Source organism: Eumetopias jubatus, unplaced genomic scaffold (genome assembly GCF_037043125.1).
Source record: "Eumetopias jubatus isolate StellerSeaLion01/CBP00866 unplaced genomic scaffold, mEumJub1_p1.0 scaffold_5, whole genome shotgun sequence".
Taxonomy (NCBI): Eukaryota; Metazoa; Chordata; class Mammalia; order Carnivora; family Otariidae; genus Eumetopias; species Eumetopias jubatus.
This window is the reverse complement of record NW_028274811.1, coordinates 140,133,357-140,156,803: the sequence shown is the minus strand read 5'-3', so window position 1 is coordinate 140,156,803 and position 23,447 is coordinate 140,133,357.

The window sequence follows — 23,447 nt, the reverse complement described above, 5'->3', positions numbered from 1 at the left end:
TTAGAATCTGCTTCTCATGTTCTAACAAGGTTTTTTGAGCTTGATTACATATTTCTCTCACTGTTTCTGTTTTTTGAGCTATGTTAGAATTTATTGGTTTGAAAAGAAGATATACAGATGGACCACAGACACATGAAAAGATGCTCATCATCACTTTATCATCAGGGAAATGCAAATCAAAACTACAATGAGATATCACTTCACACCTGTCAGAATGGCTTAAATGAATAATACAAGAAACAACAAGTGTTGGCAAGGATGTGGAGAATAAGGAACCCTCGTACACTGTTGATGGGAATGCAAACTGGCGCAGCCACTGTGGAAAATAGTATGGAGATCCCTCAAAAAGTTAAAAATAGAACTATCCTACAATCTAGCAATCCCATTACTGGGTATTTACCCAGAGAAAAACCCAAAGAAAACAAAACTAATTCAAAGGGATGCATGTTTATAGCAGCATTTTTTACATAGCCAAGATATGGAAGCAAACCAAGTGTTCATCGATAAATGAATGGTTAAAGAAGAAGTGGTATATTTATACAATGGAATATTATTCAGCCATAAAGAAGAATGAAATCTTGTCATTTGCAATGACATGGATGGAGCTAGAGAGCATAATGCTAAGCAAAGTAAGTCAGTCAGAAAAGGCAAATACTATATGATTTTACTCATATGCAGAATTTGAGAAACCAAACAAGGAAAGGGGAAAAAATAGAGAGAGAAACCAAGAAATAAACTCTTAACTATAGAGAACAAACTGATGGTTACCAGAGGGGAGGTGGGGTGAGGGAATGGGTGAAATAGGTGATGGGGATGAAGGAGGGCACTTGTCATGATGAGCACGAGGTGATGTATGCAAGTGTTGAATTGCTATATTATACACCTGAAACTAATATAACACTGTATGTTAACTAACTGGAATTAAAATAAAAACTTTAAAAAAAGGAACTCATTGGTTGAATGCTTTCTTTAATGCTTCCCATCAGGTTTCTCATTAATATACTATATATAATTTATGTATTATATATTATAAAAGTAGTATATATTAGTATATAATTAGTATAATTACTATATTAGTATATATCAGCATATACAAACAACATATCATATTAATATAACAATATATTATTAATACTATAGTATATATATTTGCATGCATAGTTTGTATGTGTATGTATATTCATATATGTGTACACACATATGATTTTATTTTTTTAGCTTGACAGTGAATATACTTGTTCAAGTTAGACTCTTTATTACATTGCTGAGGAGGTCTTGCTCTCCTCTGCTGCTCATCAACAGGCTTAGTTCCTGCTTTGTTTATTTCTTATCGCCACCTCTTATTTGGGGGATGCTGTGGGCTTCCCTCTCTTTCTGCTCTGGGTGACTCTGTGTCTTCTCCCAGCTGCTGGTGTATTCTGCCCCTGGGTCTCTGCCATACTCTGAGGTCGGTGGGAAGCTTATCTCACTGTGTTTTTTTCAGGAACAATAACCTCTAAAGATTCATTGAGATAGACTCTCTTCTTGGGCTGAAGTCTGAACTAGATGATGTATCCACGCAGGGCTGGTTCCGTGGGTGCTTGACTTGTGCATCTCTGCAGGGCCCCATACTTAGAAGGGCCCTTTCCTTGGTTTATTCTATGCTGTCTTAATATTATTAATTTCTGAATAAGAAGCCCTGTATTTTCATTTTTCACTGGTACGGTAAATTACAGAGGTAGTCCTGTTTCAAAACTAATATCAAACTTCATCCCGAGTTGCAGAAGTTCATAGAGCCACTTTAACGGTTTCCATTATATTAGCAGCAATAGCACAAGGCTTCACTCTTCCTATGGATCATAAGCGTTTAATCAAATGTTGTCTTTTATCTGAACATGTTAAGCATTCACTCCCTTCCCCATTTTGAGACATAGACTGCAAATAATAAGGGTTTTTTAGAGCATTATGACAAATATTGAAACTCTAAGACTTATGTTTTAACTCCATGCAAATAAAATCTTGAAGGAATCCTCTTAGTCTCTCATTTTGTGATTAGATACACCAATTTTCTTTCATTCTAATAAAATGTTGTGTAGTGGATTGGATTTCGCAGAAAGCTTTTTGAAGAATAAGATATAGGCATTGTTGTTTTAGTTTCTTAGGGCTGCTGTAACAAATTATCATAAACCAGCTGTCTACATTTGTCAGGGTTCTCCAGAGAAATAGAGCCAATAGGATCTTTATCTCCATATGTATGTATGTATGTATGTATGTATGTATCTGTCTATCTATCTATATTTAGATATATAAGAGAAGGTTAATTATGGGACTGGAGCTCGAGAAATCCCATGATCTGCCATCAGCAAGCGGGAGAACCACATTTGCCAATAGTGTAAATCCCAGTCTGAGGCTCAAATCTTGAGAAAGGAGTTACTGCGTTAAGTCCTGGGGTCTGAAGCCTCGAGAACTAGAAGCTCTGAATTCAGAGGGCAGAAGATGGAAGTTCTGGTCAAAAAGAGAGAGAAAACAAATTGGCCCTTCCTCCACCTTTTTGTTCTATTCCAGTCTTTAAGGGATTGGACAATGCCTGTCTGCATTGGTGAGGGCTGAGTTCTTTCCTCAGTCTACTTATTCAAATGCAGACCTCTTCCACAAACACCTTCAGAGACACACTCAGAAATATTTTTTACCAGCTCTTTGGGCATTCCTTAGCCCAGACAAATTGACACAGAAAATTTCCATCACAGTGGTTTAAAACACCAGACATTTATTTTCTCACATTTCTGAAGACTAGAAGTCTGACATCAAGTTCTCAGTGGGACTGCACTGCCTCCAGCCCCTCTAGGGCAGAGTCTGGTCCCTTCATCCAACTTCTGGTGGCCCCAAGGCTCTTTAACTTGCGACTGTATTTCTTTCTGCCCTGTTTGCAGCTCTTATGTGTGTCTCTCCTCTGTGTGTCTATCTCTGTGATAAAATAAACAATATATATTTGGTGTTTGCCCCTGGTTATTAACACAGAGCTCCTAAAACTCTTGTAATTTCCTGAGGTGTAGAAGTGATAGGAGCATCAGACACAGCTCCTAAATCCTTTGGAGTTTCCTGGGTGATAGAAGCATCTTTTGCTGTAATGAGGTTACTCTTGGTGGGCTGCTGGGTGGAGGCTTCGGGGAAGACACTGGTTGCCAGGGAGACAAAGCCATGATCAGAAGCTTGGAACTTTCAGTTCCACTCTCAATCCTCCAGGGAGGGAGGAATGGCTGGAAAGTGAGCTAGTAATTAATCATGGGTATATGATGAAACCTCTATAAAAATCCCTCAACTGCAGGATTTGGAGAGCTTCCAGGTTGGTGGACACATCCAGGTGCTGTGAGCGTGGCACACCCCAAATCCATGGGGACAGAAGCTCCTGAGGTCAGGACCCTTCCAGACCTCATCCCATGCACCTCTTCTTCTATAACTTTTATAATAAACTGATGGATGTAAGTAAATGTTTCCTTGAGTTTTGTGAGCTGTTCTAGCAACTACTGAAGCTGAAGTGGAGTTGTGACTTCGTAGCCAGGTTGGAGAGAAGGGTGGGTACCTGAGGACCTATTACTTGCAACTAACATCTGAAGGGAGGGAAGTCTTGTGGGACGGAGCCCTTCAACCTGTGAGTCTGTTGCTAACTCTGCGTAGCTAGTGTCAAAATTGAATTAAATTATAGGACACTTTTTAGTTGGTGTCTGGAGAGTTGGAAAATCAGTTGGTGTGTGTCGGGGGGAAGATCCCTACATATTTGGTGTCAGAAGTGTTGTGAGTTGAGAACCACTTTTTTTTTTTTTTTTTGTTAGTCTCCAAAACCTCTTCTGTCACTTGCTTATAAGGATACACACAGGATTGTATTTAAGGTCCCCACCGAAATAACCCAGGATAACCTCTTCCTCTCAAGATCTTTAATTCAATCCACCTTTTGCCGTATAAAGCAATATTAACAGATTCTCGGGATTAGGCCGTAGACATATCTTTGTGGGGTTCACCATTCGGCCTGCTCCATGGACCTGTAATGATATGAACATGTGAGATGTTCAAGCTGCGAATACACGTGAAAATGTGCAGTGCACATGCAGTGCCTCTTTCATCTTAAAATAAATGTCCCTCAAAGAGCAAACCAGGCAGCATCTGTTTAAAGCTGATTCAGAAATACACATTTTTAGGAATTGATGGTTTTTTAACTCTGCCCCTTACTCTGCCATTTTTGTAGGTAATATTCAAAATGTTTGCCCTAAATATTCTCCATTATTCTAGCTTGTGCACTGGTTTGAAATCTCTGGTTCGAAATAAAGTTCATCTCACCACTCTTGAACCCTCGGAGAAAGCTTTATGCATAGTCAGTTCTTGTTGAATTTCATATTTAACGTATGGGTGTATGTGACACCACTTTCATCAATACCTTTAGATAATAAAGTAGGAAACATGAAAAAGTCACATAGTTTCTCTAATGTCACTGAAAGGTTATGGAATTGGGTTAAAGTTTCAGTTCAGTTCCTTTGGGTTGGAAATTTCATGCTTATTTTGTAAATTAGAATAATCTTCATGTGGGTAGAAATTAAAATTAAGCTTATTTATTTTTATGGAAAGTTGAAAAACATACCAAAGTAGAGAAGCTACATAACATACACCCACACATTTATCATCCAGGTTGAATGATTATCAATTCATGGGTCAATGTCTTCTGAAACACCACCCATTCCCCATTCTCCATTTTTTCAAAAATTCTTTTCTGTTTTAAATGATTACAAACTTAAAGTAAAGTTAGACTGGTACAAGTCACTTCTGCATACCATTTTTCCAGATTCATCAGTTGTTGACTTCATCATTCTCTCTTTCTCTCTAGGACAGACTGACGTCATGTGCCGCCAGACAGGACTCTCTAAAGACACTGTATCCTACAACCTGAGTGTTCATGAAGGAATTTTGGACAATTCCCAGTGGAGTGGCATTCTGGAAAATAACTTGTCTCTGTTGCTCAATAACTTTAAAGTCTTGACTGACAAAGAAAGACCAAAGACCTGTGTCAGACTGAAGGAGGCTGAGGAGACGTAGAAATTAATGCAATATGTGATCTTGGACTTGATTCTTTACTGTAAATAACTGCTTTTTAGGTCACTTTTGGGACAATTGATGAAATTGGAGCATGGACTATTAGATTATGCTGAGAAGAATATTTTAGTCTACACAAGGAAATATGTCAGATAACAATGTCATATTAATAAACATATTATAGGCACTTTGGTGATAATCTAACCTCCAACTTCAGAAACAAATTCTGTGGGAATTCTGCTTCTGTTGGGACCTTCCACCCAAAGCCTTTAATGCACCTTTAGTCATGGAAATGCTACAAAGTTTTGAAAAAAAAAAATCCCAACTTTGGTACCCATAACTATAGTGTGTGGAATAATCTTTTATTCCTCTTTTGAGTGTGTTTCCTTGGTTTTTGAAATTTTATGAACTGCAAGTAAAAGGAGAAGCAGGGAGGAACATCCATGAGCATAGACGCAGTAACACAGAGGCAAGAATGAATGAGGTTGTGAGGAGCACAAGTGAAAGGAGCGAAGGTGATGGTTAAGAGAGGAACTCTGGGAACACTGGCACCCATTCAGGTAGCTGGAAGAAGTTGAGGAGCTCAGTAAGGGACGGAGAAGTATGTCAAGAGAGGGAAAACAACCTTGAATAGCTTGGGGGCCCAGAAGCCACAGGAAGAAAACTTTTTTTTTTTTTTTTAAAGGAAAGAAGTGAGTGGTCAACATTGTCAAGTGCTGCTGAGAAGTGAGAGAAGTTTCAGGGGCATGGTGAGGGAAGAAGATTCTGGAAGGCTTAGGAATGCATAAGAGTTAACAAAATGGAGGTAGTATAGACTGTCAACTCTTAGAAGGAGCCCAGTTCTTAAGTGGGAGGAGAACTGGCAATAGCCACAGGGGCATATGAGGAGAATGGGGTTAACTCATTTCCAAGACAGAAGACACTGGGCAGTATTTAATTGCTTATGGGACAGAGGTAGTAGAGAGGAAAGGGGTGAGAAGAGAGATACAGAAATGAATGATGTCCTTAGAAAGGATGATATGGGATTTAGAACATGAGCAAAAAGTAATCCATAGGTGTGTGTGGGGAACCATCATTGTGACAAAACAGAAGGGGACAATGTGGGTACAGATGTGGATATCTTTATGGGTAGGAACTGAATGAGATGAAATCTGATATATATGGTTTATTTTATTACATATATGAAATGTATTATATATTGTCATATATATGCTGATATTTATATAAATCCTGCAGATATAAACTTCTTCAGCTGATTCTCATTGTCCAAGATTGATCTATCTATCTATCATCTATCTATCTATCTATCTATCTATCTATCTATCTATCTATCTATCTGGCAAAATGGTTTGCTGAGAGGGAGAGGAATAGCATTGTAATGTCAGTGAATATACTAGAAGAATAAATGGTAATAAAAAATGTTAAAAAATTAAACGTAGATAAATTCTGGAAAATCTGTTGGTGTCTTTTTCCTCCATTCAATTTTGTTTTAGCTTGGTGACTTTTTTTTTTCTCTTTTAATAATACCCACTAATGTTACCTAAATAGAAATTAAAAAAATAAAATCAACCAACCAACCAAGATGTTAAATCTAAATTGGTCTTACTATACCCCAGAGAGGATTTGTACTGGTGATAGAAGAGTCACTGCCCCCATGCCATCTGCCATAAATACATCCTACAGTCAACAACATGAAAGCCATTAGAATAAACACACATGCTTTTTGGTATGCTGCAATTGTCACCTCCTTGGATCTCATGCCCAATGCCTAAAATGAGTTAAGCATATAAATCCTGTAGATGTTGATGTCTCCAGCTGATTCTTCTTATGCAAGGATGGGAGGAGAGTTTTAAAATGAACCAGCCAGGAGAAAGCTTGCACAGCACTGTTAGGGATCTCTATACCATGAGTTAGAGGAGGCAGATGGCTTGGATGGGAAGAATGAAGAAGCAGAATGCAGATCAGTGTTGAATTCTGGGTTTCCATCTCTAAAAACATGCTGATTACTCTAAAGGATACCTCCCTTTCTCTCCCCACCCCCCATTTTCTTTCTTTTTTTCTTTCTTCTATTTTCTTCTGTCTTGATCTTTCCATTCTCCCTAATAGGTGGAGGTGGCCACTGGAGCGTAAGACCAGTCCAGATCTAGAAGAATGAAGAGTTGGAATGAGTCTTCAGTCCATTGACCCCTATGTTCTACCAGGAAGGAAATTTGTCTTTCTTTTCCAAACAGTTTTCTTCCTTCATATTGTGGAGCTAAAAAAGGAAGCATGAAAATAGCTTGTAAGCACAGTGATTTTTTTTTTTAACCCTGGCTTTATTTAGAGTCATCACAGTTCTCTAACTTCTGTTGATACCTATTTTATACCTAACAAGAAATTCTGTAAAAATAAAGAGAAAAGCTTATGGTCTCTGACTACTTTAGACATTTTCAACTATGTGTCTACATTAAGTATTTGTGTCATAATTAAAGCAGTCCAACAGCACAAACCAAATAGAAAGTATAAGCTTGAGACTATGTACAGTAGACTTACAGCCATTAAGATATTGATTGGTTTTCTGAAAGGCAATGGGGGCTAGGAAATTTTCCCATTATGGCTAGAATAGAAAACATTCACAATAGCTCAAAATATCAGATCTCTCGGAAGGGAGGATTTGAATTGTATATATTTATACTATTTTCTCCATGATGTCTAGCATGTAGAAAAATGTTCAATACATATTTGTTGAAAATAGTTTTTTGAGTGTGTCATAGGACAAATCTTAAAAAAAAGATGTCAAAGATTGGAAGATAGCCATGCAATAATTTCCTTCTTCCTTTCCCTCCCCCCTTCTCCCTCCCTCCCTCCCTCCCTTCCTTCCTTCCTTCCTTCCTTCCTTCCTTCCTTCTTTCCTCCCTCCTCCCTCTTTTCCTTCTTTTACTCCCCCCTCTCTCTGTGTGAAAGGTGGGAGGAAGCACCCCCCACTGCAACCCAAGCATCTGAGGGAAGCTGTTCCAAGATTAAGCTCCAAGGGGCAAATCCCCAACACCAGGCACAAAAAAGACAATGCTCTCGGCCAAAGCCAGGAAGGGCCTGTTGCTAAGGAAATAAGCACTGCTTGCAGACTTCCGGTCCCTGAGACTATGTGTGGTGCAGCTTCTTTATCTCAGGCTGCCATGGATTTATCCACATTTCACTATCTTTCTGAAAAGTCTGATGTTGGCTCCCTCTAGAAAGGGCATGCAGTCTGTTTGATACTTGCCTTGACTTAATGGTAGCCTTGGTAGTCACTAGTCTTGATAGTTTTGGGGGCCTCATATATGTCTAGAGGAAAAAAACCAAAGCCCTAAAGTCACTTGAAAAATAACCGCCATTACATTATGGCTCTCTGTGTAATTTTTAATGTTTGCTATACTCTGTGATAGATATTGCCAGTGTTTCTATAGGGACCAAAATTTATCTCAAAATATTGTATTAGAATATATTTGGTTTTAGTCATTTTACTCAGAATCCCCTTAGAAAATCAAAACCCGAGTCAATCAGGGGCACCTGGGTGGCTCAGTCATTAAGTGTCTGCCTTCGGCTCAGGTCATGATCCCAGGGTCCTGGGATCGAGCCCCCACATCAGGTTCCTTGCTCAGCGGAGTGCCTGCTTCTCCCTCTCCCACTCCCCCTGCTTGTGTTCCCTCTCTTGCTGTGTCTCTCTCTGTCAAATAAATAAAATCTTTAAAAAAAACCAAAACCCGAGTCAATCAGCAGCAGGAGGGAAACTGTTGTCAATATGAGTCTAAGCAGGCTTATCAAGAGTTGTGAAATTATTCCATATTCTATTTGTGCATGCATTGTACAAAAGAGTACTTTTTCATTATAAAATAAAGGTCTGAAGTTTATTCTCAAATCTTTATTGACATTCACAGCACAATTTAGATATCCATAGTGCTATTTCAGTCTGTTTGATTTTTCCATGTGCCCCCTGAAACGCGGAATACAGCAAAAAGACATAACAGGCCCCACAGTGCAGCCCACATGACGAATGGCTAAAAGCCCCCATTTTTCCCTTTCGGAAGCCCAAAGTCCCTCCACATAAAATATTATTTTGCTTCTTCTTACATTTACTTTTTGCCTTTAAGTTGGGACCTATCAAGGACTCTATAATTGTTTTGGTGTTTGGTTTATGGCAGGTTTTCAAACTGGAGTAAGAATCAACAAAGTCTAGTTCACATCATCGTATTCTGTAAAATTCTTATTTACCAACTTGCTACATCAATGGTTATAATAAGCGAGAGCAGGAAACAAGGAGAGAGATAGAGGCCATAGTTCTTGGAAGAGCCTGTGGTCTCAGGAAATAAAGTGCTAGAGCAAGGAAAGAAGTAAGGGATTCAAGTTCTCCCAATCATTATGCTGCTCTCAGCTCATTCCTCTGCCAGGCATGGGGGAAGTCTTGGAAGATGTTTTCTGGGTGGGCAAGTTATGTCTGTGGCGTTCTGGAAGCTGGAGGCAAGGAGTACTAACCCAAGCAGGGGGTGCTGGGGATCACCATCTGGCAGACAGCAGTGATGGAGTCTCTGGACGCACAGCTGACTAGCTCTTCAGGTCATCTCTAGTACTTATGGGTCCTGTGACATCTGCGTAAGACAACCACAGGAGACAGAAGCGAATTCCCATGAAGCTCTCAGAAGTCAGCCCAGGAGCAAGATGGCAGCTTTGTTTTCTCCGATGGGAAAAATGGCTTCACTGAAATGGTTCGGCATTTTTGCACATTCCAGTACTTTTTAATTTGTAATGTTATATATCTGTGATTCTCAAAAAGGAAATCGATATAATCTGGTACCATTCCTGGAGAAATCTGTGGAATGGTTTCATGAATGATTTATTGTATGCTGTTACCAATAAAAGTTTCCCCCCGGAGCTTCATTACCGTTCTTAAAGTACATCTCATAATACACGTTTGGAGACTTTCTAGGAATATGTGGTCTATAGTTGGTGATATTTTGGTAAAATGATGCATAACAGATAAAGAGACTAAACCTGACAGTGTAATTTTGAATAGTTTACTATCACTCTGGGATAAACTTAATACTCTGCCCCACCTTCCAAAAAAAAAAAAAAGTACACAGCATGTGACCAAATAGTTTAAGCAATTTAGTTTCGTTGTACCTAAAGGCATATTATCTAGGGTATAATTTTCAAAAGTACTAAGATCTATGGCAACTAAAGGTAAAACTGTACACAATGTAGACAAGTATAAGCTAGAAATGGACAGGTTTATGTTTGCTATGAAGGAGAGCAAAATCAGGGTGTTAAGCTACATAACCATACATGATGAGAAGGCTTTCATAAGATGAACTAAGTCCTGATCATACCTAATAGTTCCATAAGTTACCTGAATACTGGAGAAGCCTTATAAAATTTCATGTTAGTATCATGGAACAGCTTACAGAACAAAAGAACTTAATAATTACGGTAGGAACCCTTCAAAAATTGTAGATTTAGAGGAAAATAAAAAAGAAGCATAAAGGACAGCTTACCTTCCATTAATTGAAGAGCTATCACTTCACCTTGGAAGTAGAAGGCAGTGAGAAAGCCCCTTCTGTTCTAAAATTCTTACCCCTTCTCCCATTGGCATTTCTTTGGCTGACATGTTTTCTCTTTACTGTCCTTGAAGCAAGAACCAGGTCTTGCCTTTCAGAAGCTGTCCCCTCTGTAGTGTCTGGAGAACAGTAAAAGATAGAAGGTGAGCGTTGAGATTTGAGGCTTCATGATAATTATGAACTGACAAACGTATTTCCTAGGGGCTGACTGCCGACTCCAAAACACACAAAGCAAAGCATGTTCAAAACAATAAACACCAAAATTGAACCTCCACCATTATCTAACCAAGAAAGAATTTAAATGACTCGGTATGCCTTAAGAGGTCCTCATATTAAATCAAGGTATCAAACAGGCTGCGTGCGTTTCAGAAAGATGGTAAAATCCAGGTAAATCCATTACTGCCTGAGATCGAGAAGCTGCACCACACGGAGTCTCAGGGGACAGGAAGCCTGCAAGCTGCCCTTATTCCTCCAGCAGCAGGCCCTTCCTGGCTTTGGCCAAGGACAGGGTCTTTTTTATGCTCGCTGTTGGGGTTTGCTCCTTGAAGCGTAACCTCAAAACAGCCTCCTCCCTCCGATGCTTGGGTTGCAGTGGGGGAGCTTCTCCCGACCTCTCGCTCGACCTCTCGCTCGTCCGGGGCCCCTCCCACCACCTCCCATCCAGGACCTTGGCCATTAGGGACTTGGCAATGGCCATGTTCTGGGACACCTCTGTGCCAATCACGGTCTGGATCAGACTTTTCATGGTTGCCCTGGGAAAACTGACCAGAAACACACTTCCACACTTCATAGTGGCTCAGTGCTCTCTGCGCGCACACGCACGCACACGCACGCACACAAATCAGGACTTGTATCCTCTGACCTTCTTTCTCCACTTTCCATTTCCTCTTTTTTTTCTGTCTTGATGTCTTTTATCAGTCTTTCTGGGCAGCAGGAGGAAATCATGAGGGGTTTTCCCTTTCACATGTTCTTAGATCTGGGCTGTTCTGACTCCTGAGCTTGCCTTCTCTGCTAGACATTTCCTTCCCCCAAATCAGTCCCCGGGAATTCCGTCAATGCTGCTGGCCCTGGGGACCGAGAGTATGATGGGAGGCTCAGCTGTCCTACCCGTGTCCCTACCTTTTGCCTGTGAGCAGTGCGCTGGCCTTGTCCATCCCGATGTGGGCAGTGGCGGGGGCCCAGGCTGAGCTTGTGGGGTCAGTGACCTACTGTGTGGGTATTGAGCAGAGGTGGGGGCAGATATGCTGCTGCAGTTCTACTGAGTCATATTTATGGACAAGCCTGTCCTGTGCGTGTGTGCATGCTCTACACACACACACACACACACACACACACACGCAGAGGTTTCTTCCTCTCATGATACGAAGAACTTGTTGGTGGAGATTAGATATATAACAGATTTCCACAAACTTAGCACCCTGAAAGAAAGCCCACTGACTTACTCGTTCGCAGTCTGTGGCTCAGAGTTCTGGCACTGGGCCCCTTCTTCAAAGCCAGCAAGGGAGACTCTCCCTCATGTGCAGCTCCCCAAATTCAGGGTCTGTGTGACTTCAGGAAGGCTCAGCCCCTTCAAAAGGTTTCACATGAGATCAGACCCACGCAGAGAATCTCTTTGGATTTCCTCAGGCACCTGATTCCTAGCCCGAGTGACACCCGGGCTGAGCCCGGTTCTGCTTAGAGGCAGGCACCTTGTTACCTCTTAGAATTCTGTTTGCTACAGTTTCTGAAAGGTTATATTTCATGATAATAACAGGAACATTTGCAGCAAAAAGAAGACATATGTATAAAGATGCATTTTAGGAAACCTAAATGAATGCACAATTAGTTCAATTGCTTAGGCGACACTTTTTTTATTGGGAACGATGAGAACATGATGGGCTGGGGAGGGAAATATCGAAAACCTAAAATTTAGCCACTCCTCTGGCTGCCTTTGGCATGGTCCTTTGGCGTGCTTCTCCCAAAAGAGATATACACGTCTGCAGTAGGTTTTATGGGGAAGCTTAAGCTTGTCTAATAAGATGGACATGTCACTGTCACTGACCCTTCTACCCCCCAATCGATCTTGAACATGGATGTGATGCCTGTAGCTGAGCCATCCTTCTCATGCCTAGGATGAAAATGTCTTGAAAGTAATCTTGGGTATCCAGATTGATCACATTTTGATTGTCAGTGAGTCAAAGGAAAGGCTTTGCCAGTATAGCAGAATGACATGCAATGGGCACCATTACAAGAGACATGGGATAGATTATTCAGTCAAAAAGACATTAATGCATGATGAAACAATTAGTTTTGTCCCTCATCCAGGATTCTTTCAAAACAAAAATAGAAGATACCAAACAGATTTTAATGAACTCATTAAATGCATCAAGCTATGTCTTACTATTTTTTTAGCTGAGTTGGTTCAAGTACAATATTAATGAGGTCAAGATCATATCTTAGATCCCTGGATAGCCTAGTTAATTTGCACAAAGAAAATTATGTTTTATAATCATGGCTTCTATGAGTAACTTAGATCACTTATGAAATATGTGTCACTGATCACAAAGGACAAATGAGGAAGAGCACACAGATGTTTCAAAGAAAAAGCCATCACCACTAATGAGAAACAATGTTAAATACCTACAAGCATAGAATTTCAGAAAGTAAATATATTTTTGGGATTTTATAGCTTAGCGGTTTTCTATAAATATCTCTAATTGCAAAATTCTTCGCTCAAATATTTCCTTGGATGCCCAATATAGAACAAGAGAGTTGCACTGGCTGATGAGGGACGAGGGGTCTGTAAACCAACGGGCTGGTGATTCTTATGCCTTCCTCTTCTCTTGGCCGCTATCCTTCCCTCTTCCACCAAACTGCCCTCTAAAATAATTTTAAAAATATGATAATTGGCATTCTGTGAATCCCAGTTGTTAAAAACTGTTCTAGCCAGATGTTCTCAATTTGGAAATGAGGAAATGGCAACTTGTCTGAGATCATCCAGTTAGGCAGAGGCAAACCTGGGGCTAACACTCAGAGAGTAGAGCTCTCTCTGTGTAGTGTAATCCAACAGTTCACATTCATGTATCGCCCACGTAAGAGACTTAGTTGAATATTCCAGATGGGCAAGTATGTGCTCCACACCATTCTTCATTCAGGGATCCAGATTCGTTCTAATTCTATTATTCCATCATCCCCTTGGCCAGTCCTCATTTCCATGGGGACAAAGTTGGTTGCAAAGGATTCCAAGGGCACTAAGGAGTAGAGATGGCAGATGAAGCATACCCATGAAATTGGGACCTAGGCCTGGGAGTGGAACTTAAACACATGGCAACACTTTTAACTACAAATGAGGTTGAGCAGCCACGTGCGGGGAAGAAGGGAGGACAGACTTTGAAAGACAAGTGGGAGGCTCTGTCATGGAACCCTGTTGGTTCTCACAATTAGGGAACAGGCACAATCTTTAGTTCTAACCATAAAATCATTTTATACTTAGGAAATCTTTAAAATTCTTTCATATCTGTTTCTTAGTGGTTCCTCACAAAAACCCAATGAAGTTGAAAGAGCAGGACTATCCATGCCCATCTCAAAAGTGAGCTGTAGTCTTTGGGAAGTAGAGCGATAACAGCTTTTTAAGAAAAGGTTTCGTAACACATTAGTCTTGCCGCCAGTATGAAAGGCAGCTCATTAGGAGACCTGATCTCTTTGACCAGGTTATACAATCTTTTTTCTTTTTTAAATTCCTACTTCCTTAAATGTATTTCAGGCACTATCGTGACTAGTTAGTAGATTATGAACTCCTTGAGGGAAGTGTGAGGCATCTGTTTTGGGATTCCCATGCCTTTACTGAAGTGTGCCTTAAACATAGGTACTTACTGAATCAATCTCGTACGAGTTTTAAGTATTGATTCTTGCCTAAGTGTTAATGATTGGACCAGAGCAGTTACACGGGTTTAAGTTGATTTGTTTTTTGAGCTTCTTCATCACTTTGAAGTAGGCTATTAAGGCTTGACAATAAAACTTTTGACACTGTTAAAGGACATAAAAGAGACGTTAATGGAAAAATGGCTTTGGACAGACCAGTTTGTAAATAACGGGACGCTTATACCTGGAAATCAGGTACTATAATACTACTAGACAATAATACATTGACTTATGTGAGCAAACCCTTGTATTTTCATTTTTTAAAAACGATTTTATATATTTGAGAGAGAGAGAGAAAACGCACAAGGAGGGGGGAGGGGCAGAGGGAGAAGGAGAAGCGGACTCCGCACTGAGCAGGAAGCCTGATGGGGACTCTATCCCAGGATTCTGGGATCATGACCTGAGCTGAAGGCAGACAATTAACCAACTGAGCCGCCCAAGTGCCCAACCCTGTATTTTCAAAAAGATAAATGAAACATTTGACTGAGCTCAAATTTGGTTTTCTCTTACCAATATATTATGCATGGTAAAATATCGAATGTAAAAAAAAAAAAAAAAAAGCAAAACCTCCGCATACTATTATTCATCTCATTGCCTTCTTACAGCAGACAGGTTTTCTGGCAGTTTCGAAGGTTAAGAAAAGCTATATTGTAGGTAATTGGCTCCTAGATTCTGCTTTGTGGAATCATTTTTTGGACAAGGTTTAACAGGCATAGCATTAAAAAAGGGGCCCTCTAGCTAAAGAAGGTTAAAAAATGAACTTTCTTTAACCTTGTATCTTCCATACTGGTTTGATTACAAAGCATATTGTTCCCCGCCCCCACCCCGGCTACAAACACCTATTATCACTGCATCGATCATGTATTCATCCTTGCTATTATTTTTGGAAACACTGGTAGGACTAATCACAGTCTTTTGAAACAAGATAAAAGGCATAAGTAAACTGTCACGAATATTTGATTTCCACTTAATTGTGCAAACATAGAAAACAACTGCAATTATAGAAATCTGTCTCTAATATTATCTGATAATTTCCAATTTCGTTTTTGTCAATAGTGTTGCTGAGGTTCCAAAAAGCAAAAAATAAATTTGTCTTTTTTTAAATTTTACTGTTTCCCCTTACACATATGTAATGTTATGTAAGTGCATAAATGTGGTCCTATCATTTATGTTTTTGGCTGTCTTTTTCCTCTTTTTTCACCCCCTACATTCCCCTTCTCTTTACCCGCATTAGCATTCCTGACTCTACTCCCCATAACTCACATCATCAACCTCTTCTACATCCTTCCAGGTGTCTGGAATCACACAGAGGAAGACGCATCCATGCACCCATACACTGGAAGACAGGCTTCTCGAGGTCAAATTCTTGGATTTGCCCCTTTGCTAATGCTTGCTGTGTGAACTTATAGAAGCTTTCTAACCCCTCAGTGACGCAGCGTCCTTATTTTTAAAGTGAGGTAACAGGGATGTTATGAAGATGAAGTGAATTAGTCTGTGCCTTGTGCTTAGACAAGTACTTGGTACATAATGAAAATTCAGTCATGTCAGTGGTTGTTATTATGCTATTATTATTAAATTTGTTGATAGCTTGCTTTTCAAACTGTGATCATGTACACACGATTTTCCCCATATTACTTATCTCACTTAGTTATACTTTGTGGAACTCCTTCCAAATCAACAGATTTACTGTAAGTTGGTGTCTTCATATTATTCTGTGGTATGGATGTATCATAAATTATTCAGCCCTTCTCTTGGTGATGAACTGCCCTCATACTTCTGGCGTTTTACCATTGTGAATAATGCCACATTACTACCTGGGTATTGTGTCCTCTGTATTTTTTTTTCCATTTAAGAAATTAAAAAACATAAACTGTAAAATACACATAACAAAGTTTGCCATCTTAACTACTTTTTAAAAGTTTTATTTATTTATTTTATATATATATATATAGAGAGAGTGCAAATGAGCACAGAGGGAGAGGGGCAGGGGGAGAGGGAGAGAGAATCCTCAAGCAGACTCTTCACTGAGCGTGGAGTCTGAGGTGGGGCTCTATCCCATGACCCTGAGATCATGATCCTGAGATCATGACAGGAGCCGAAACCAAGAGTCATCTACTTAACCGACTGTGCCACCCAGGCACTCCTACCATCTTAACTATTTCTTTTTAAAGATTTTATTTATTTATTTGCCAGAGAAAGAGAGAGAGAGAGAGAGCACAAGCAGGGGGAGGGGGAGAGGGAGAAGCAGGCTCCCCACTGAGCAGGGAGCCTGACGTGGGGCTCAATTCCAGGACCCTGGGTTCATGACCTGAGCCGAAGGCAGATGCTTAACCAACTGAGCCACCCAGGCATCCCTATCTTAACTATTTTTCAGTGCAAAGTTCAGTAGTGTTAATTCACATTGTAGTGCAACTAATCTTCAGAACTTTCTTCATCTAGCAAAACTGAAGCTCTCTGCCCATGCAGCAGAGCTCTCTGTTTTCCTCTCTCATAGCCCCTGGAAACCCCCTTCCAGTTTCTCTAAGAATTTGACTACATTAGTTACCTCATATAAGTGGAATCATACAGTATTTGTCTTTTTTTGGTGACTAGCTTATTTCACTTAGCGTAATGTCCTCCGGGTTCCTCCTCGTTGTAACGTGTCAGAAGTTCCTTCCTCTTTAAGCCTGAATACTATTCCATTGTATGTATATACTATATTCTGTTTATCCTTTCATCTTTTAATGGACACTTGGGTCATTTCCCTCTTTTGGCTATTGTGAATAATGATGCTACAAGCATGGGTGTATAAATACTTCTTTGTGACCCTGCTTTTAATTCTTTTGACTATAATTCCAGAAGTGGAATTGCTGGATCATATAGTAATTCTATTTTTAATTTTTTGAGGAACTGTTATACTGTTTTCCACAGAGGTGACACCATTTTACAGTATCAGTTCTTATTTCTATTGGCTTTCTCTTAACATTTTGAGGCCTAAGTGAATAGCTTTTAAAGATAAAATATAGGAATAAATAAAAATAGGTGAAATCTACTGGAACATATGGAATCATCTGGAAACGAATCCAATCCTCTAGGAGGATTGGATTTGGAATTAATGCAGCTATATTCTAATATCCTATAAATAGGTTTTTATAATTAGATAATCTCTGCTATAAAAAAGTAAAAGGCTAACCTTTGACATTTAAGTGTATAATAATTATATTGTCATATGTTCAGAGATGTCTTTAGGGGCTGAGAATTCACCTTTGTATCTTAAAATGTCAGCATCTTTGCTATTAACAGCAGTAGTTTCTTACCAGGATCCAGAATTTCTCTGTGAAACAAAAGTTCTATTTTTCCTACTCTTTGTCTTTCTGTGCTCTAGATTTTAGATATACACATTAACTCATAAGTGACCTTTGTCAGCTCACATGGTCTGCTTATTATTTGATATCAAGTCCATTGAGTTATGTAATTTTAATGATATTTCTAAATGATGCTATACAAATAATTTCTGTTCAGTGGCTTCTAGAAATCAACAATATGGCAGATACCAGTTCTGAAAAGTCATAATAATTATTACTTATCCAAATATATTCAAAAGCTGTTCATGTATGCATAGGTTTATTTATCATTAAGATTGTGGGATCTTTAAAATTCATATGAATCACTTGGGTATCTCGTTAAAATGCCAGTCCTGAACCAGTAGGTGTGGGATGGACCCCAAGATTCCTCATTTCTAACAAGCTCCCAGGTGCTGCTGGTGCTGCTAGTCTGTAGACCACACCTTGAATAGCAGGAGGCTAGAGTTACCAACAAAGATCTGATTCTTATGGCATAAAACAAGTCAACTTTTTTAGTTGCTTTTAATCTAAAGCATTATCTTTGCTCAGGATGTGTTTTTCCTAGGGTCAAAAAATTCTTTCAGCTCTAACTTGCTAAAGTGATTCTTTCTTTTTGTATCTCTCTCCTCATACAATAATCACCAATTTTTTTTTCTTAACTCCAATCAACAAATTTCTTTCTTTGTACTTTTAAAATTTTCCTGTTTGGTATTATACTCCTTAGTTTCTCTGAGCTCCTAGATCAATAAAATCTGGTTACCAACACTTTCAACTTTAAACAGACTTGACACATTCTCTCTCTGTATATTCTAATATATAGATAACCCACATAAATATAGACTATTTGGAATTATGATATGAAATATTATGGTAATTAGAATTTTTATATGGTAAAGAGTCTCCATTCTTATATGGAGATTGTAGATCTCATGATGAGGGCGTAACTCTATTGTTTATGTTATGGAGCTACTATCTTCTATCAAGCCTTTTCAAAAAATAATTATTGTATTTGGAGGAATATAATATCAACATTAGTAGTCATGAAAAATGTACTATTCTTTTAACTAAGCAGAGACGCGGGGTTGGGTGGCTGAGTTGATTAAGCATCTGACTTTGGCTCAGGTTGTGATCTCAGGGTCCTGGGATCCAGCCCTGCATTGGGCTCCCCACTTAGCGGGGAGTCTTTTTGTCCCTCTCCCTCTGCCCAGCTCCCTGCTGTGCTTTCTCTCGCTCTCAAATAAATTTTAAAAAAATCTTAAAAAAAAAAAAAAGGGTCACTTAACTAAACAGAGATTCTTTCAAGGGAAGCAGCATGGCTTATCAGAGTGTAGAATTGATTCTGAGGAGTCAGACAGGATTCCATGATGTGAAAATTCTAAGACTAGGTGAGTCCAGATGTTGAATCGTTGACTGGGGATTTGGTTGTTTTGCAAGAAGAGACTGTGGAAAAGTGGATGGTCTGTAGTACAGAAGGAAATGAAAAGACATAAGACTTCCAATGACCTCAGGGGCAAATGTGAGGAAACAGCAGTGAAGTTGACCACTTTAATAAACAGAGTAGAAGTTCAGCTTATGAGTAGAAGAAAAGTGAAAGAAAGTTTGCGAGTTGATGCCTACTCAGTCCTCAACCTTTCCTTTCCTATGGAGTTCCATCTCCCTATTCATCCCCCTCCTTTCCTTTCTTCCTGTGGCTCTTTATCTTTCTGCTTCTGATTTTTTTCTTTTTTTAAAATTCTTTCTCCTCTTCAACTCTTGACATAATCATTGCAACATCAATATGTTTCTCATTATTACAACGGAATCGTAATTTTGGAGTTAGATGTGAGGCAGATGGAAGCTATTTTTGATTAATTAATTCTAGCAACATAGATATCTTCTAAATAGATCTTGTCTTGAAATGTGTTGATTTGAAAGTTAACATTAGGTAAGAAATAGCTTTGTAAATATTTACTTCTGGACTCAGAACTCAAAAGAAGTACAGTTGTGGTAGTGTAAGCATTTTACACTGGACAAAATATTATAGTGGAAAAAAAGACCACTAACATAGAACTTAGAGCAAGGTGTCTCTAATTCTTAATATGAAAAGATATAAAGAATACTACTGATATAATGCACATTGTTGGCATTATCTTTAAGTTGGACTCAAATGGCCATTTTTTTCCAGTTGTAATAACTTGGATTTCTTTTTTACATATAGGCCCATTAATCCCAGTTAAACTTTTGTTTGTTTAACTTGTTCGATGCTGTCTGTTTGCATTGAGTATAAGTCCCTAGAACTAATGGTAGAACTCTTAAAACTTTGTTCCAGTTACTTTTTTAAAATTTTATTATGTTATGTTAATCACCATACATTACATCATTAGTTTTTGATGTAGTGTTCCATGATTCATTGTTTGTATATAACACCCAGTGCTCCATGCTATATGTGCCCTCTTTAATACCCATCACCAGGCTAACCCATCCCCCCACCCCCTCCCCTCTAGAACCCTCAGCTTGTTTCTCAGAGTCCATCGTCTCTCATGGCTCATCTCCCCCTCCGATTTCCCCCCTTCGTTTTTCCCTTCCTAAAAATAAAAGTAACATATCCAGTTACTTTTATTAAATATTTTGCACTTGGCTTATTTTTAAAACTGGGAACATAAAGTGCCTGTATCTTGTAAAACTTCATTTGTCTCTCTTGTTCAGAGAAGTTTATTCATGTTCAAAGGAAAGGCAAAGTATACATGAGTGCTTGCTGTCAGATATGGCTTCAGCTCCGTATACATAAAAAGAAGGGGGATGGGGTGGGGTCAACCCCATCCATCTCGTTGGACTAGTTTTAAGTAAAAGTTTTCTGATTTGTTAGTGTTTTTTTGAACCATACTACTTAGTAAAATAAATATAATGAATGTTGCATTAAAGAAAAAAAAGAATACTACCGGGTGAGGATGGCTACCACAGTTAACATTTTTATACTGCTGTTAGAGCTGAAAAATGGTGTTTGGAATCTCACCATTTCTAACTTCTTAATTACCCCATTTACAGCACAAGACATAAAAAAAGTCAGTTAAAGGTTTTATGAATCTTAATTCTACCCTTTACTCGCAACACATTTTTTGGTTTATTAATTTTTCCCATGTAGATAAAATGAATAATGAAGACAATCGTAAGTCTAGAACTAGACACACATACGAATGCGCACATTGTATTTTAATTCAGAGGGATTTGGTTCACTAGGCTTGCCAAAATAAAATATATATAATATATATGTATGTATCGACTTTCAAACATTCAAATGTTTCCAGAAGAAGAGCCATGAGATATTATAATAAAAATAACTAGAACAAATACTAATATATTCATTATAAAATCTGGAAGTCATAAAAATGATCAGTTCTTGTGAATTCTCCTGAACATACCTGTGGAAAACAAAATACGAGCAGGGCTTAACTTTTACAAAGTTGTAATTAATCTCTCTGAATTTAATATCATTCTACTGCAAGAATAAATTTTATCTAATACATGTTAAATATGTAAATAAACTAAATGTAAAGTAGTATTTAAAAACTTTTCATCCGAATCCCTCTAAGGCATTTTCATTTAGGTCTTGGCTCAAGTTTTTCTTTGATCCCCCATATTAAAATAGTCCTGTCAGTCTCTATCAGATCAACTTCTATTTCCTGCACAGCGCTCGTCAGGACTTGAAATTATCTTGCTTATATCTTCATTTGTTTATTATCTCTCTAATCCAGGGTGAACGCAGGTTTTGCGGGGTCTGAAGCTTACACAATTTTACTGATCCTTTAAAAAATAATTCAAAATAATGAGTACAAAATCAGGTACGAGGGCTCTTGGAAAGACCCATGCCAACGAGGGGCCCTGAAGCTTTGCTTCCTGGGCTTCAGGGTAAATTCACCTTTGGTCTCTCCTGTTAGCTTGTAATATCTTGGAGAGCAAGGAGTTTATATCTTGATTACTGCTATATCCCCGGCACTTCAAAGGCATGTACTACCTAGTTTTGGAATGAATTAAGGAACGTGCATGCCCCAAGCACACTTCCTTCAATGCCCATTATTTCTTTCCTCACAGCAAACACACATTTCTGCTGTTATTTATAACAGGGCACAGTGGCCCCATATTATTTTTATTGTTCTAAGTTCCTGTATTTGTTTTGCTGTGATGCTTTGTGGCAAAGTAATTTTATTGTGAGAAGAACTGCATTTTTTCTGTCTAAATTGCTAGCCAGCATGGCATCTCTCATGGTCTAACATTTTCTCACGGGTGCAATGTCGCTGTGAAAGATGTGGCAAGATCATTCTCACTTTCCCTTTTGGGGATTTTATGGGTATTTGTATTTATTTTTTGCTTCATTTTATGCTCTGTTTTTCTCAATGTAATTTTTTCTCAAAGAGCAAATATTGATTTTTGTAATAAAAAATTAAAATAAATTCTTGAACAAATCAATGAAGCTCAGGTCTCACTGTTTGCCTGAAGCCTATCACCCTTTTGAAGAATACCCTCACCACATGAAATTCTTGTACCTATTCCTCACCATTTTATCCCACTTTTTGTCTTCAAAATGGTGGTGGTTTATTTTATTTATTTTTATTTTTATTTTTATTTTTTTAAAAGATTTTATTTATCCATTCATGGAAGAGAGAGAGAGAGAGAGAGAGGCAGAGGGAGAAGCAGGCTCCCCGCCGAGCAGGGAGCCCGACGCGGGACTCGATCCCAGGACCCTGGGATCATGACCTGAGCCGAAGGCAGATGCTTAACCATCTGAGCCGCCCAGGTGCCCGGTGGTAGTTTATTTTGTACTACAGACAGATATCTACTACAATTTGAAGTGTTTCTCAATGCTACATTCTAAGATCTGCATTTTGTAAATATGAGTTATTCTTCTTGCTCTGTTGAGACATCTTGAGATTACATGTGAAAAACGGTATTACTCTTACCTGTCTGAGTATAAGGACGAATTTGGGCCCAAGCTATTCTTACTCTATTTCTTCTCTGAAAGCCCTACATTTTAAAGGCTTACGTATTACCAGTCTAGGTATATTTGATTAATTGATTATATAGCACCAGGGACATTTCCACATCTGTTATGAACATGGAGGTGGACTGAAGCAAATGACTGGGTGACTTCCCATTGTGGGACACTAGCTAGAATGAAAATATAGAAATATATTTGGGGGGTTAATTATAGCCTATTTTAGTACTGTCTTTTCTTATTAATATCACTCAGAATGTTGTAGGCTAACTATACATATTCCAGCGCTGTGAACTCATGCTGATATCAGCCCAAGAAGAATATAGTTAAGAAGAAAATCTACTGTCTCCCAAATAAACAAATGAAATCCTGTGCTTAACTCTAGGTTAAGGAGAAATGACTCTGAGACTATTTGATTTAAATTATCCATATCAGAGTATGCCATTCGTCTTGACAATCAAGAGTTTTTCTTTAGAAATTCTAGAGCCAAAGAGGGATATATAAAAAAGTATAATCAATGAATATATATTGGGAAAATTGTAATGTAAGGATGTGAAAAGCACTTCCTATCACCAAGACAGCAGTTTTGAACAGAATCGGATGTTAGTGAATTAGAATTTGTCTACA